The 14492-nt window shown below is 35.0% G+C and overlaps 1 protein-coding gene across 1 annotated transcript in view; it reads right to left on the bottom strand.

Moving 5' to 3' along the window:
- Nucleotides 1–14492, bottom strand: part of ARID2 (AT-rich interaction domain 2) — a 160077-nt gene that overhangs the window by 129639 nt on the left and 15946 nt on the right. The window lies entirely within an intron of this gene.

The following is a 14492-nucleotide window of genomic DNA, read 5'->3' as shown; positions in this document are numbered from 1 at the left end:
GGATAAAGATCATTTCTTGGTCATAAAGGGTCATACCAAGAGGACATACAATTAGAAACATCTATGTACCTATTAAGAGAGCTTCAAAAATACATCAAACCTACTAGGATAGCTAAAATTAAAGACTGGTCATCAAATGTTGGCGATAATGTAGATCAACTAGAACTCTTTTTATACATTGCTGATGAATATGTAAAATGTTATAAAACAGTTTGGCAGCTTCTTAAAAAGTTAAACATACATACCACATTACCTAGCCATTTCACTCCTAGAAGTCCATTTAAAAAAGATTTGTATATAAAAGTTAATAGTGGTTATATTTATAATAGCCCCAAATCAGAAATAACCCAATCATGGCATATGGTGGTATATAGCATACTTATATAATAGAATGCTACTCAGCAATAAAACAAGAATGAACTTTCATACGCACAATACAGATAGATCTCAAAATAATTTTGCTGAAAGAAAATGATAGACAAAAATAAAAAAGAAGAGTACATACTATATGATTTCATTTATATAAAATTCTATAAATGCAAATGAATTTTTAATTTTAAAAAATTAGTGGTTGCCTGGGACAGGGATGGGGTGAGGTGGGGATGGAAGGATTACAAAAGGGCACAAGGAGACTTTTAAGAGTGATGGATATGTTCATTATCTTGATTGTGGTGATTTCACAGGTGTATACATATGTCAAGATTTACCAAATGGATACTTTATATGTGTTCAGTTTACTGAATATCAATTATTTCTCAATAACTCTTTTAAAAAACATACTGAAGACAGAATAAAAAGACAAGCGCCAGTTTGTGAAAAAATATGTGCAAATCATATACCTGATAAAGAATTTATATCCAGGATATTTAAACAACTCAAAAAATTCAATAAGTAAACAAGCCAATAAAGAAATGGACAAAAGCCTTAAACAGATACTTCACCAAAGAAGATATACAGATAGCAAAGAAACATAAAAAATGCTTAACATCACTAGTCAATAACATCACTACATCTTTTAGGATGGCTAACATTAAGAAACTAACTAACTAACAATACCAATCCTTAGCAAGGATGGGGGGCAACTGGAACTCTTATACATTGCTGATGAGAATGCAAAATGGTTCAGCCATTTGCATCAACAGTTTAGCAGCTTCTTGGTATTTACCCAAATGATGTGAAACTTCTATTTACACATAAGCTTATATGAGAATGTTTATAGTATTTCTAAATCACTGAAACCTGGAAAAAACCCAGATCTCCCTCAATTAGGAAATAATAAAAAGATCTGCAGTATAGCCATACAACGGAATATTACTTAGCGATTAAAGGAATGAACTATGGATACAGGCAATATATATGCTCTAAGATGCACTGTGTTAAGTTAAAGAAGCTTGCCTTAAAGTCTACATATGGTATAATTTCATTAATACAATATTCTTAAAAAGATAAAATTATAAGGGTATAAACCAGATCAGTGGTTACAAGGGATAGAAGATGGAATGCTGGGCTACCGACAAAGGACACAGAACAATTTTGGGGGTGATGGAAATGCTCTCTATATCTTCATTCTGGTGGTGCTTATACAACCATTCACATGTGTCAAAATATACAGAGCAGTATACTAAGAGTGACTTTTACTGTAAATTACATTTAATTAAAAAAAACAAAAAAATGGTTTCACTGCTTAAACAATGTGAAGCAAAAAACAAAAAACCTCTAGCTACATAATTCTAGTAACTTTCTAATCTGTTTATCTTTTCTTCTTCATTTAATACAATCACTGCTTTGGGCTCCACCATCAAGTATAATCAGAAAGCACAGGACAAGGGAAGAAAATCAGGCTCTGAGGTAAAGGCTAGGATCTAAGTATTTATTCCCAAAAATAAATAGTTAAGCACACTAGTCTTTCAGATGAAACTAGATGAGAAATAATGATCACTAAAACTGGTTTAGGAAGCTGGAATAAATTATTTTCTATTATCACATCTGAGTGTAAAACACACAAGCATACAGTAAACAGCTTTTCAGTGATCGTTTCTATTTGTAATATTCTATAAATATTAAATACTCTAAAAACAAAAAGGTCCTGTGTAGTCATCCCAAATATATCCCCCCCAAAAACCTGAGAAAGCTCATGGAATATATAAAAGTGACAAATTCTGTTTCAGTTCTCTCATTAATAACAATCTCTTAAGTTTCCTTCTTCAATTATTTCCCTCTTCCGCAGGCAAAACTTTCTACAACTTTAATGGAATTTATTATTGTTAAATTATGTGATTATAATTTTTGTCTTATAGAGTTAACAGTAATCCACAATTCTCAAAAACCTACTAAGTTAAAACTTCTCATTGGAGAAGTGGTCCTCCCCCCACGGTACATACATAAAACACTTAGTGTACTACACAGGACACAGTAAACATTCAATAAATAGTAGCTATTATAGATCACAATATGCTAGAAATAAATCATTCTACTGCAAAAGGTATTCAAAATACACTGTAACCAGAACAGCACAAGTTTATGCATGAGGAAAGAGACATAAACTGTTAAAGATACAGTTATTTTCTTCTTATCTATCCATAAAAATACTCAAATACTCTAAGATGTTCTGAGAACTTGAAAGAAATTTAATAATCACTTATATGGAAAAGTAAGATACGGCTTCTGGTTCCTGAAAAGGTAAAAGACCAGCACCATCTGCTGGTTGTTGGTGCCTTCCTATGAACTCAACTCTGGAGCTGACGGTAGATGCTAGCTTGCTGAATTTCGGACTATAGTTCAAAAACACTTGGGCACACAGATAATGGTAGGGCATGGTTAGGGAGTCATAGAGCATATGAAAGCCAGCATCCACTGATGGGGTGAATAACCTGGGGTTAAGAATTCTAGCTATGTGCCTTTTTATTAGGCTGGATTTTCATAGGTAGATTATTGCCCATGCTACCATTACCTTAGTGTAGGAAAGCAGCAGAAACAGCCAGACATCAAGGACTAAAACAAATGGAAGACAGGGAGACACCCTACTGATAAAAGCAGTGCCTGGAGAGAAGTATCCCTAAGAAACAAAAGCCATGTGTGGGTAAAATGCCAAGAATGGTGGAACTCGGTGTATGTCCATCTCTCACTCTAAATTCACAAGCATCTCAGGATTATAAAGAGTATCAAATAGGAGAAAAAATAAGGAAATATTTGAGAATCATTAACAGAGGGAGAGGAGACAAACACCCAAATCCACATCCCACACCTAAATGCACAGAAAACAACCTTTGAAGCAGAACTAATCTAAAGAAGAATTTTAAACATTCATAATATATAGACTTGGAGAGACATGAAAAAATATTAGAAGCATAAAGCAGGAATAAGCAGTTAAGAACAAAGAAAATACTGGCCATTAAAACATATGTAATCATCAAAATAAAGAATTTTAAAATGGTTTGGATAACAGAATGGATAGAACTGAAGAACAATGTAGTAATCTTTAAAACTAAGTCCAGGAAATGTCCCCAAGAGCAGCAGAATGAGATAAAGATGAATACTAAAGGTTAAAGTCAAAGTGGTATATAGAAAGTAGTATAAGTATCAATATCTACCTAGCAGGAATTCTATTAAAAAAGAAAAGAACAGATGAAGGGGAAGAATTTGAAAAAATGGCCAAGAATTTCACAGAATTCAATATGAGATCTCAGACTGAAATGGCTTAGAGTGGTAACAATATAAGAAAACGGGGCCAACTGGGTGGCTCAGATGGTTAAGCGTCTGCCTTCAGCCCAGGTCATGATCTCAGGGTCCTGGGATCAAGACCTGTGTAGGCCTCCCTGCTCAGCCGGGAGTCTGCTTCTCTCTCCCCACTCCTGCTCGCTCTCGCTCTCTCTCAAATAAATAAATAAAATCTAGGCATACAATCTCTCAAAGTTTACCACAAAAAGACCTTCTCTCAAAGTTTCTGAAGCATGTAATCTGGCAGGAAGAGAAATGAATCCAGACAAAAGCGACAAAATATGGGAAGTAAGGGAAAGTTTTAGATTTATCTTTTTTAAAAAAAAAGTATAATTCAGGGGTGCCTGAGTGGCTCAGTCAGTTAAGTGTCCGACTCTTGGTTTTGGCTCAGGTCAAGATCTCACGGTTGTGAGATCAAGCCCCACATCAGGCTCCATGCTCAGGGTGGAGTCTGCTTGAGATTCTTCCCCTCTCCCTCTATGTGCATGCATACTCTCAAGTAAAACAAATAAAATCTTTTTAAAAAGTATAATTCATAAAAATAAGTAATTAAAATAACCACATCCCCCTGTTCCAAAATAGGGGTGACAAAGGGAGAATATGCTAAGGTTCTTGGTATTTATTGGAGAGGACATAGAGATTAAACCAGATACTGAAAGGATACAATATAAAATGGCAGAGATAAACTTTAATATAACAATAATCACATTAAATATAAATGGGTTAAACTCAAAAGACACATTCTTAGATTAAGTGTAAAACCAAGATTCAACAAAAATAAAAAAATAAAGGGACAAAGAAAATTATCTGAATAATACAGACCAAAAGAAAGCAACAATTAATATCAAACGAATTAAACTTCAAGTGGGGGGGGCATAAGAGACAAGTAGATATATAGTGGTAAAAAGCAAAAATGAATATGAATATAAAGCCTCAATGTACATGAAGCAACAACTGAAAATTTTGGTGCATAAGTAGTAGACCAACAATTCTAACTGGAGGTTTTTACATGCTTTTGAAAAAGTATGAAGCAATGAAAAAAGATAAAAGATTTGAAAGATTTGAAAAATACCACCTTGAAAGCCTAATGACATGACATAAATGACATTACAACACAGAATATATTCTTTTTGAGCTTATATAGAACATTTATAAAAATCAATCACAGAATAAGCCATAAAAGATAACTTGATGCATACTTCCCCATCAAAATACAGACTACAAAGTTTATATGGCAATAAAATTGTCTGCAAAGTTTAAAGCAATAAAAAATAAGGCAAAATATGTCTGCAAAGTTTAAGGTAATAAAATTAAAACCAAAATAAAGAGGATAACCAAAAGAGAACTTTAAACACCTTTTACCTGGAAATTAATCTGTGGATTAATTAAAGAGGAAATCTAAATATAATACTTAGTAGAGGATGACAAAGAAAACACATGTCAAAGGATGTAAAATTTGGCTAAGATTTAAACAGAAATGTAAAGATTTGAAAACATTAATCAGAAAATAAGAATTATTAAAAACAAGCTCCAGAATACTATCAAATAATATGCACATGAAAAAAATGCTTGTTTGGCTATAAAACTTCCTAAACATAAAGTATTATTTTAAAATTGCACTACTGGGTATTTACCCCAAAGATACAGATGTAATGAAAAGAAAGGGCACATGCACCCCAATGTTCATAGCAGCAATGTCCACAACAGCCAAACTATGGAAGGAGCTGAGATGCCCTTCAACAGACAAATGGATAAAGATGTGGTCCATATATACAATGGAATATTACTCAGCCATCAGAAAGGATGAACACCCACCATTTGCATCAACATGGATGGAACTGGAGGGGATTGTGCTAAGTGAAATAAGTCAAGCAGAAAAAGACAATTATCATATGGTTTCACTTACATGTGGACCATAAGGAATAGCATGGACGACACTAGGAAAAGGAAGGGAAAAATGAAGGAAGGGGAATCAGAGGGGGAGATAAACCATGAAAGACTATGGACTATGGGAAACAAACTGAGGGTTTCAAAGGAGAGAGGGTGGGGGGGGGGGTTAGCCCGGTGATGGGTATTAAGGAGGGCTCATTTGCAATGAGCACTGGGTGTTATACACAAACAATGAATCATGAAGCGCTACATCAAAAATTAATGAAATACTGTATGGTGATTAACACACCATAATAAAAAAAATAAATAAATTGCTCATTGACACCAATTAAAAAAAAAATAAAATTGCAGTTAAAATTGTTTCCTAACTTAATTGCTTTACTTGGAACTCAAAATAAAAATTATTACACTAAAAGAACTGTCATTCATGTTCATGTTTCTAAAAGGAACTGTCATCCATGATCATGTTTTTATATACAAAATATTACGAGGTCTATAAAAATTTATGTATCTGAATAGATACATTTTCCTTCATTTAAAAAAGATGTATCTTCACAACTTTAAAAACTATAGTAATTTAATTTTGAAACAAGACCTGAAATCTCCTAGATCATATTGCAACTGAAGTGAATTAGCACACCAAGCCATCATTTTTTCCTTTCATAGAAAAATAACTAAAAGCAAAAGTACTCATTTTAATAAACCACTACTTTACTTTTTTGATAAAGTCTATAAATCAAGTATCTGCATATCAAATATTATATTCCCATACATGAATATATAAATCACAAATTAAGAAATTCAATACACACTCAGACATCTTTGGGAACTAAATGTCTTCATTTAAATTAATGCACCATAAATTCTTGGTTTTTTTTTTTTTTAAGATTTTATTTATTTGACAGACAGAGAGAGAGAGCACAAGCATGGGGAGTGGCAGGCAGGAGAGGGAGAAGCAGGCTCCCTGCCAAGCAGGGAGCCTGATGTGGGGCTCGATCCCAGGACCCTGAGATCATGACCTGAGCTGAAGGCAACTGCTTAACCGGCTGAGCCACCCAGGCGCCCAAAATACCATAAATTCTTAAACACAAAGGTTACTTATTTACAGAGAATTAGAATACAATATACTTAACTTGAAGTTCTATGAAGTACAATCTATTCTTTTGGTGATAACTCAGAAGGCACTGGAGCATCTGGAAAACGACCTCAAAGTAATGAATAACAGAGGTTGCTGTCTACACATACACTCACACATTCTATGTATACCACATATGTACATATAATCTGTGTGTGTGTGTGTATGTGTGTGTGTCTGTGTGTATTCTCTTATCTCTTCTTTATGCAATAGAAATTTCAGGAAGACATTATCTGTCTGTGACTTTCGGGCGAATGTATGAAAGTGTCCCCAGTAGCTTGTTTTATAATCAATTTTATGAATGTTCTGTGAAAGCTCAAAGACTACATACATATTCCAGCCTTCCTTGTGTGACATGGTTCAGACCAATGGGATGTAAATGGAAAAGGCATGTGCTCTTAAGAAGAAGAGTTCCTCTTCTCTCTTTTTACTCTGTCCTGCTGGCTAGAATGAGGAGGATCTATCCATCTATTTATGGTACCATCTATATATGGAGCAGCCATCTGTATATGGTACCATGGGATGGAAGCCATATATACAGGATAGGAAAGAATGGGCTGAAGGCTTCGTTTAGAGCTACCTTATTCATCCTGGAATATTTATGTTTGCACTGTTTAATTTGAGAGAAATGTATGCCATGTGTAAGCCACTGTTGTTTTAATGTGTATAAAGGCAATGAAACCAGTATCTAATACCATTTGGAACATCAGTTTTCTATCTTGTAGAGTATTAGAAAGTCTAAGAAATTGGGTGAATCTACCCTGACTTAATGAAATGTCCTCAAAGTTTGTTTTCCCTACTAATAATTCCTAGTATAGGCCCAATTATTTATCTTTTACATTTTTCTCAAGAAAGGAATACGTGCTATGTCGAGACAATGTAAACTGTCTGCTGATACAGATTCCAGAAAAACCAAAAGTTGTGTTGTCTTGAAGGATCAGACTTTGTTAATGAAAATACAGTTCTTCATAAGGAACTGATAAATGGAAATTCATTATTGTGATCCTTGCATATTCACTTAAAGGACTATATAAGAAGAATATTGCACAGCAAATATATTTTTCATTGGATGTCCTTGCTAATAATTAACTGAAAGAACCACTATGGCTTTTTAAATTCAAGAATATAAGACAACTTAGAGGTCTAATTGAAATACTTTCTCACATTGTGTTTCAGAGGACAATAGGAAGAATCCGCAATGAAGTGTTAAAGCCTAATCCTAAACAACTCTCCATACTAAATATTTGCTAATTCACTTATCAAGGTTCATAACCTTAAGACTTTAAAAGACTCCTCTCTCAAGACACCTTATTCTACCTTAGTATAGTAACAGTACCTTAAATCAAGCCATTAAAATTTAGCTTCTCTCTTTCTTTTCAACCAAGTTATGTATGATTAACCATGTTTCCCATGCACCCCAGAACTGGAAAGGCATTGGGCTTTCACATCTATCTTAGTAAGTTAAGCATTTTTCAAGACCATCCCAGCTGGGTCTATTTTATCTAGCAAGTTTTTTGCTGACGGCAGCAATTTTCTAAACTTCACAGTAACCCTGTAAGTAGATATGCATGCTGGGGGCTGGTGAGGCCAGGAGTAGAAGGGATGGGACAATATGTGCTCAATGTGTTTGGAAAATTCCATAGACTGTCATAAGACACATTATAAGCACATTAGTTTTGAGAAGTGTTGCAGAAAAGAACCACGTTTAACTCTTCTAACAAAGTTTCCAAACTGTATTTAAATAAAGTCAGAACACTTTTTCCCACAGTCTAATTAACAGTTTGAGAATACTGGTCTAAAGACCTTTGTGAAGACAACCAGTCCTCAGCCAATCATCCCACATTGTGCATTGAACGAGGACTTATTATTGATTTCTTCAAGAGGGTAAACTCCTTCTCCTCATAATAATGATGCAGAGAAAAGACCAGACTGAGCTATTCTCCTCAACTGAGGCTGCAGTCTGGAAGGCTGACTCCTCCCTGCTGGGCCGCAGGGGAATATTCCTGAATCTTCTCTGAATATTACAGAGAAAGCGCCATATTTTGTCCATGTTATGACTTTTTCTGCTCTTACAGGCAAAAATAAACCCATTCCTGGGGTGCGTGGGTGGCTCAGCCATTATGCGTCTGCCTTCGACTCAGATCATGATCCCAGGGTGCTGGGATCGAGCCCCGCATCGGGCTCCCTGCTTGGCAGGAATCCTGCTTCTCCCTCTTCCACTCCCCTTGCTTGTGTTCCCTCTCTCGCTGTCTCTCTCTGTCAAATAAATAAATAAAATCTTAAAAAAAAAAAAAAAAGGTAAACCCATTCCTTGGATGTTACAGGTAAAGAAGCATGGAAAAAAAATCACCCTCATTCTAAATGCTGGATTATCGTCATCATTCGGGAATACCAGTCCTCTCATTTATAGTCAGAATGTTGCTCAGTTACATATTTCTTCACATATTAAGATGAGTCACAGTGCAGGCAATTTTTACTAGTCCTAACCTTTGTAATCACTATTTAAAAATCACTTACAAATGAATATAGAAATGGCCAAACCAAACCAAATCAAATCAGTTTATTGTCAAAATAAGACTTCAAATAATGACGAAGCACTTTCAGGAGATTTTTGATAAAGATACGATCCTAGGTACATCCCACCACCATTCTCCTCACTCCTAAGCACCATTTCCAAAATAATCCCTTTTTCTTATGTGTGTGTCCAAGAACACCCTAAATTAGAAAACACATTCTAAAGAACTCTAAATCTACCAAATATGTTCATCTATCTTCAGTTCAGCCTGTTTCTGTCATGAGTATATCTATTTATCCCCACTGGACCCTATCTCACATGGTTTTAGAAAAATAGAAAGGAAAATGTTGCTAAAGTACTTGAGCAAATAAACAGAAGTGCTAAGTTCCAGAGCTTAGGGAAAAAAGTGAACTCACAGAGGAAGTTGTAAAAAGTTTCTTCCAACATAAAGATAGAACATAAACTGAATTTACATATAAAGTGAATCTACATAAATCTAAAATCTTACATGACTGTGAACTAATGATGGACCTACACTCAAATAAATAAAATGAAGTGCAGCAACAGCAGGTTATCAAATTTTCCAGGAACTGGAATTCTCTATTAACCTGCTCTTCAGTAAGTTGACAGTTCAATGACAAGTGGTATTTATAACAACAACCCTAAAGATACACCAAGATTCTGAAGTACTTTCCGAATAGGACTTCCTTGTCTTATATTTTAAAAAGTAAAAAGTTTCCCAAAGAAAACAAAAACACTAGTTCGAAAAGATAAATGAACCCCATGCTCACTGCAGCATATTTACAATAGCCAACACATGCAAACCACTTAAATGTCCATCAACAGATGAATGGATAAAGCAAATGTGGTATATATACAAAACAGAATATTATCCAGCCATAAAAAAAAAAATATGAAATCTTGCCATTTGTGACAGCATGGATGGACCTTGAGGGCATTATGCTAAATGAAATGTCAGACAGAAAAAGATAAATACCATATGATCTCACTTACATGTGTAATCTAAAAAATCAAAAAACAAAAAACATCCCAAGCTCATGGATATACAGGACAGACTGGTGCTTGCCTGAGGCAGCAGGGTGGGGCGTAGACAAAATGAGCGAAGGAAGTCAAAAGGTACAAATTTCCAGTTACAAAATGAATAAGCCAAGGGGATGTAATGTACAGCACAGTGACTATAGTTAATCCTGTACTGTATATGTGAGAGTAGCTAGGAGACTAGATCTTGAAAGTTCTAATCAGAAGAAAAAAATAGCAATGTATGGTAGCAGATGACAATTAGATTTATTGCAGTGATCATTTTACAATACATACAAATACTGAATCATCACATTGTACACCTCAAGCTAATATAATGTCAGTTATATCTCAATTTTTAAAAAGGTGAAAAAAAGAATAATTCACATTCATCTGAAAACACGATAAAAATAATATCCCATTTTCTGATCAAACCAGACAAGTGTGTTTGCCATTTCTGTCACTATTTGCCTCTATCTCAAATCTACCCCACACACCAGTGTAAGATTAATGTTCCCCAAATTCTATTTTCATCAAGAAACTGTTCTGTTAAAAAACAAGTAAATAATACAAATCGCACATCCTCACTATATACAGAATGATAAAGGTCAAACACCTTGATCTGATTTTCAAAATCCTCCATGATATACTACCAAACGTTGGTCTCCATCTTACCTTACCCCAGTCACATGCACAAACCCTCTGAGGGAGCAGGGTTCATGAATATAATTAAAATACATTACGTATACCCTCATTTCCTCTTTTCCTCATACCTAAAAAGTCCTCCACCTTCCATTTTTTTCCCATCTGAATCCGATTGGCCTTTCAGTGCCAAGCTCAAGACCTCTTCCATAAACTCCTCCTTACCCTCAAACCAAAGTGATTTCCTTCTTTCCTTATTTCCAATGACCCCTTTTCCAGTGTTCATTTTTTAATTCCAGTAGCCACACATTAACTCCTATGCACTAATAATCACTGTGTTATGATGATGTGGCTACAAAGCTACATAAAACTAAGTCCCTATTTCCTTGGGCTCAAAGTGCAATATGAGAAACCTGAAAGAAATATGTTACAGTGGTGTCTATAATAGAGGTATAAATGGGAGGAAAAGTGGGATCAAAAGGATCACTTCAAGCTGTTTGGGAAGATAAAAAGCTTTTCAGAGAAGGTGACATTTATGTTAAGTTTCAAAGATGGGTAGGAGTATGTCAGGCAGAAAAGAAGGGAAAGGAATTCCAGGCAGAGAAAACAGCACATGCAAAGGCAGAGAGGCGAGAAAAACTTGGCATGTTTAGACCACTATAAATAGATGAGCATGGCTGGAGTTCAGAGCACATTAACTAAGTCTACCAACACTTACTGGCTTCCCATTCACCAAGCCTTAAAACAAATGAAAAAGTGTGGTATCTCTTAAAAGAAAGTGCAAGAATATGGCACCCAACTGGTTGGCACAATTAATTCAAACAAAACAAGCAGTATTGAACACTTATTATGAACCTAAGACAGAGAAATAAAGAGCATAGCTCTTGCTCTGAACAAGCTAACGTTTTAGCAGGAGAGTCAGCTTTTGGTAGATAGATTTTAAGGTTTAATCCTTATGACAAAAGACTAAGAGAAAACACACTACAATATTAATTGTGCTCAATATTTTCCCCTTCTTTGTATTTCCTAGATTGTTACAATGAGCAAGTGTTACTCTACTTTGATAATTATGGGAAACAGTTTATAACTGAAATAGTACACCCAATTGGGTTGACACCCAATGGGTTCTCAGTAAGTTTCTGAGTAGGTATCTCCTAATTAAAGTCTCAAAAATTTTAGATGCACAACTTTAGATATCCAAAATATGGCTACTTATCACCACCTTAAAAGCTATGATCCCTGTTGGTACAAACCACCATCATTTCTCACCTGGATTATTTAATTAGCTCCCCAATATGTCCCCTTGCTTCTGCCCCTGACCACCCCCCTCCGTCTATATATAACAAAGCACCCAGAGAGATCCAGACAATGGCACATCATCCTCAAAATCCTCCAATGGCTTCAGTATAAGGAAAAGTCCTTACCTTACAAAGGCCCTACAAGATCAGCTACCAGCTCTCTATCCCTGACTTAATCATCTCCAACTTCTCTTCTCTTTACTCACTAACTTTAGCCACATGTTTGCAGGCATGCTCCGTTGCTGTCTGTTCACTCTTATCCCAGATATACACCTGGTCTTCTTCATCTCCTTTGAGTTTTTATTCAAATGTCACCCTCTATTATAAAGACTTTTCCTGCCCACTCTATCTAAAGATGTTACACTCTCTCCATCCAAAACTACCTCCTTTATTTATTTTTCTCCTTGCACTTTTCTAGTATACTGTTTTACTTATTTGTGTACTATCAGTCTCCTTTCCTAAGCTCCAAAGGGGAAAGATTTTCCTCATCACTGATTTATGTCCAGTGCATAGAACACTATCTGGCAAATGAAAGATGATCAATGTTACTCACTGAATTGAATAAAGGGCAGTACTCTGCCTAGTGGTTACAAGTTTGGTCTCTAGGGGCAGAAGATTGCGATCAAATTCCAGCTCCACCACTCTGCAGTTGTGTAACCTTATGAAAGTTACTTTACCTCTCTAAATCTTAGTCTCCTCATCTATAAAATGATGATGATGGTATCAATCTTATAGGAGGGTTTTGAGATTGAGAATAATGCAGGATGAGCACAGTGCTTTGCAAATAGTAAATGTTCAATAAATGTTAGCTGTTACTATGATGATAATGAACATTCCTGAGTCTCAAAATGTTGCCACTGAATTACATCATTTCCAATATCTGTTTTTTCAGAAATAGTAGTTACTTTGCAAAATCCTTGGATCTTCACCTGCTAGTTTGAAACAAAATCAATATTACTCTGGGTCAACTCTTACCTTACACAATATTCTATTCTGTTGTAGTTCATAAAGAGAGATGGGTAAACATTAGAGTCTATTTTACCTAAAAATTAAAAAAAGTGCTATATAAAACAGCACAAAATGTCACATTTATCACAATGTTAATTCATACTCTACAACTAGAACTGACTCTTGGTACCTGTTTCATAATACCGCACAAGAAAAGGTTAAGCTTAGGGCCAGATCAATGGAATGCTATACTTCCAATTCTGTATTTTAGAATTGTTCAATTCTTTCAGAATTTCCAAATTAGATTTTCCATTTGCTGAGAGGCCCACCATACCCACCTGGGTTCAAAAGGATCTCCCCAATGGCAGAGGATCTGATTCGGTTCAACTATAATGTATCAAATATTGAATTAGGGGCTTTAAGAGGTATATAAAAGTAAAAAAAGTCCTTGACCCCAAGACTTTGGCAGTAAAATAAGAGCACGAATTATCATTCATAAATCTAAACTCTAATCCTGATACAACTACTTATTAGCAATGATAAAGGCGATTTTCTTCATCTAAAAGATAGGATAATACCTAACTTGTAGAGTAAAAATCCAGTAAGATGAATATTTGTAGACATAAACTATATTATAAATTGTACTGCAGCACACAAGTTCTGTTGAAAAAAGATACATTAAAGGATCTTTTAAAAATAAAAGCCACAATCCCACACCTACCTCAACCATTTTCATACTTTGCTTATTCCCTTCAAGTCCTTGTCTTCATATACTTTTTTTATAAAGTTGTAATCATTTGCATTTGGGGTAAGACAATATAGCACACCCTTTCTAGAGCCAAATGGCCCAGATTCAGAGACTAGCTCCTGAACTTACTGTGTGACCTTGGGCAAGATTCTTAAACCTCTTCGTCCTATATTCTTTTCTATAACACTGGTATAATAACAGTGCCTACGACATAAGGAAGTGTGAAGAAAAAATGAGTTACAGTAAACCATTTAGCGCAGCGCCTGGCACGTGACAAATTCAATAAACAGCTAAAAAGCAAAAATCAAATATAAACTTAGTATTCTGCTTTATAAAAAACTTAAGATGATGTCATAAAACCAAAAGTACACTATTACCTAAAGTACCATAAGAAAGATTCTTTTGAAAGGACTCTAGAATACATTGACTCTGTCTCAAGTAAATCTCCTTGACATCCCTTTTTCTAGATATTTAATAATGTATAATAGAATCCATCTATTGCTTCATACTTCCAGTAGAGGTCTCCATCTAAAAAATAATGTACCAGACTGAAAACTTTAA

Source organism: Ursus maritimus, unplaced genomic scaffold, assembly GCF_017311325.1.
Source record: "Ursus maritimus isolate PB19 unplaced genomic scaffold, ASM1731132v1 scaffold_26, whole genome shotgun sequence".
NCBI classification, from domain to species: Eukaryota; Metazoa; Chordata; class Mammalia; order Carnivora; family Ursidae; genus Ursus; species Ursus maritimus.
The sequence above is the reverse complement of the archived record's forward strand: the minus strand, read 5'-3'. Positions and strand labels throughout refer to the sequence as shown.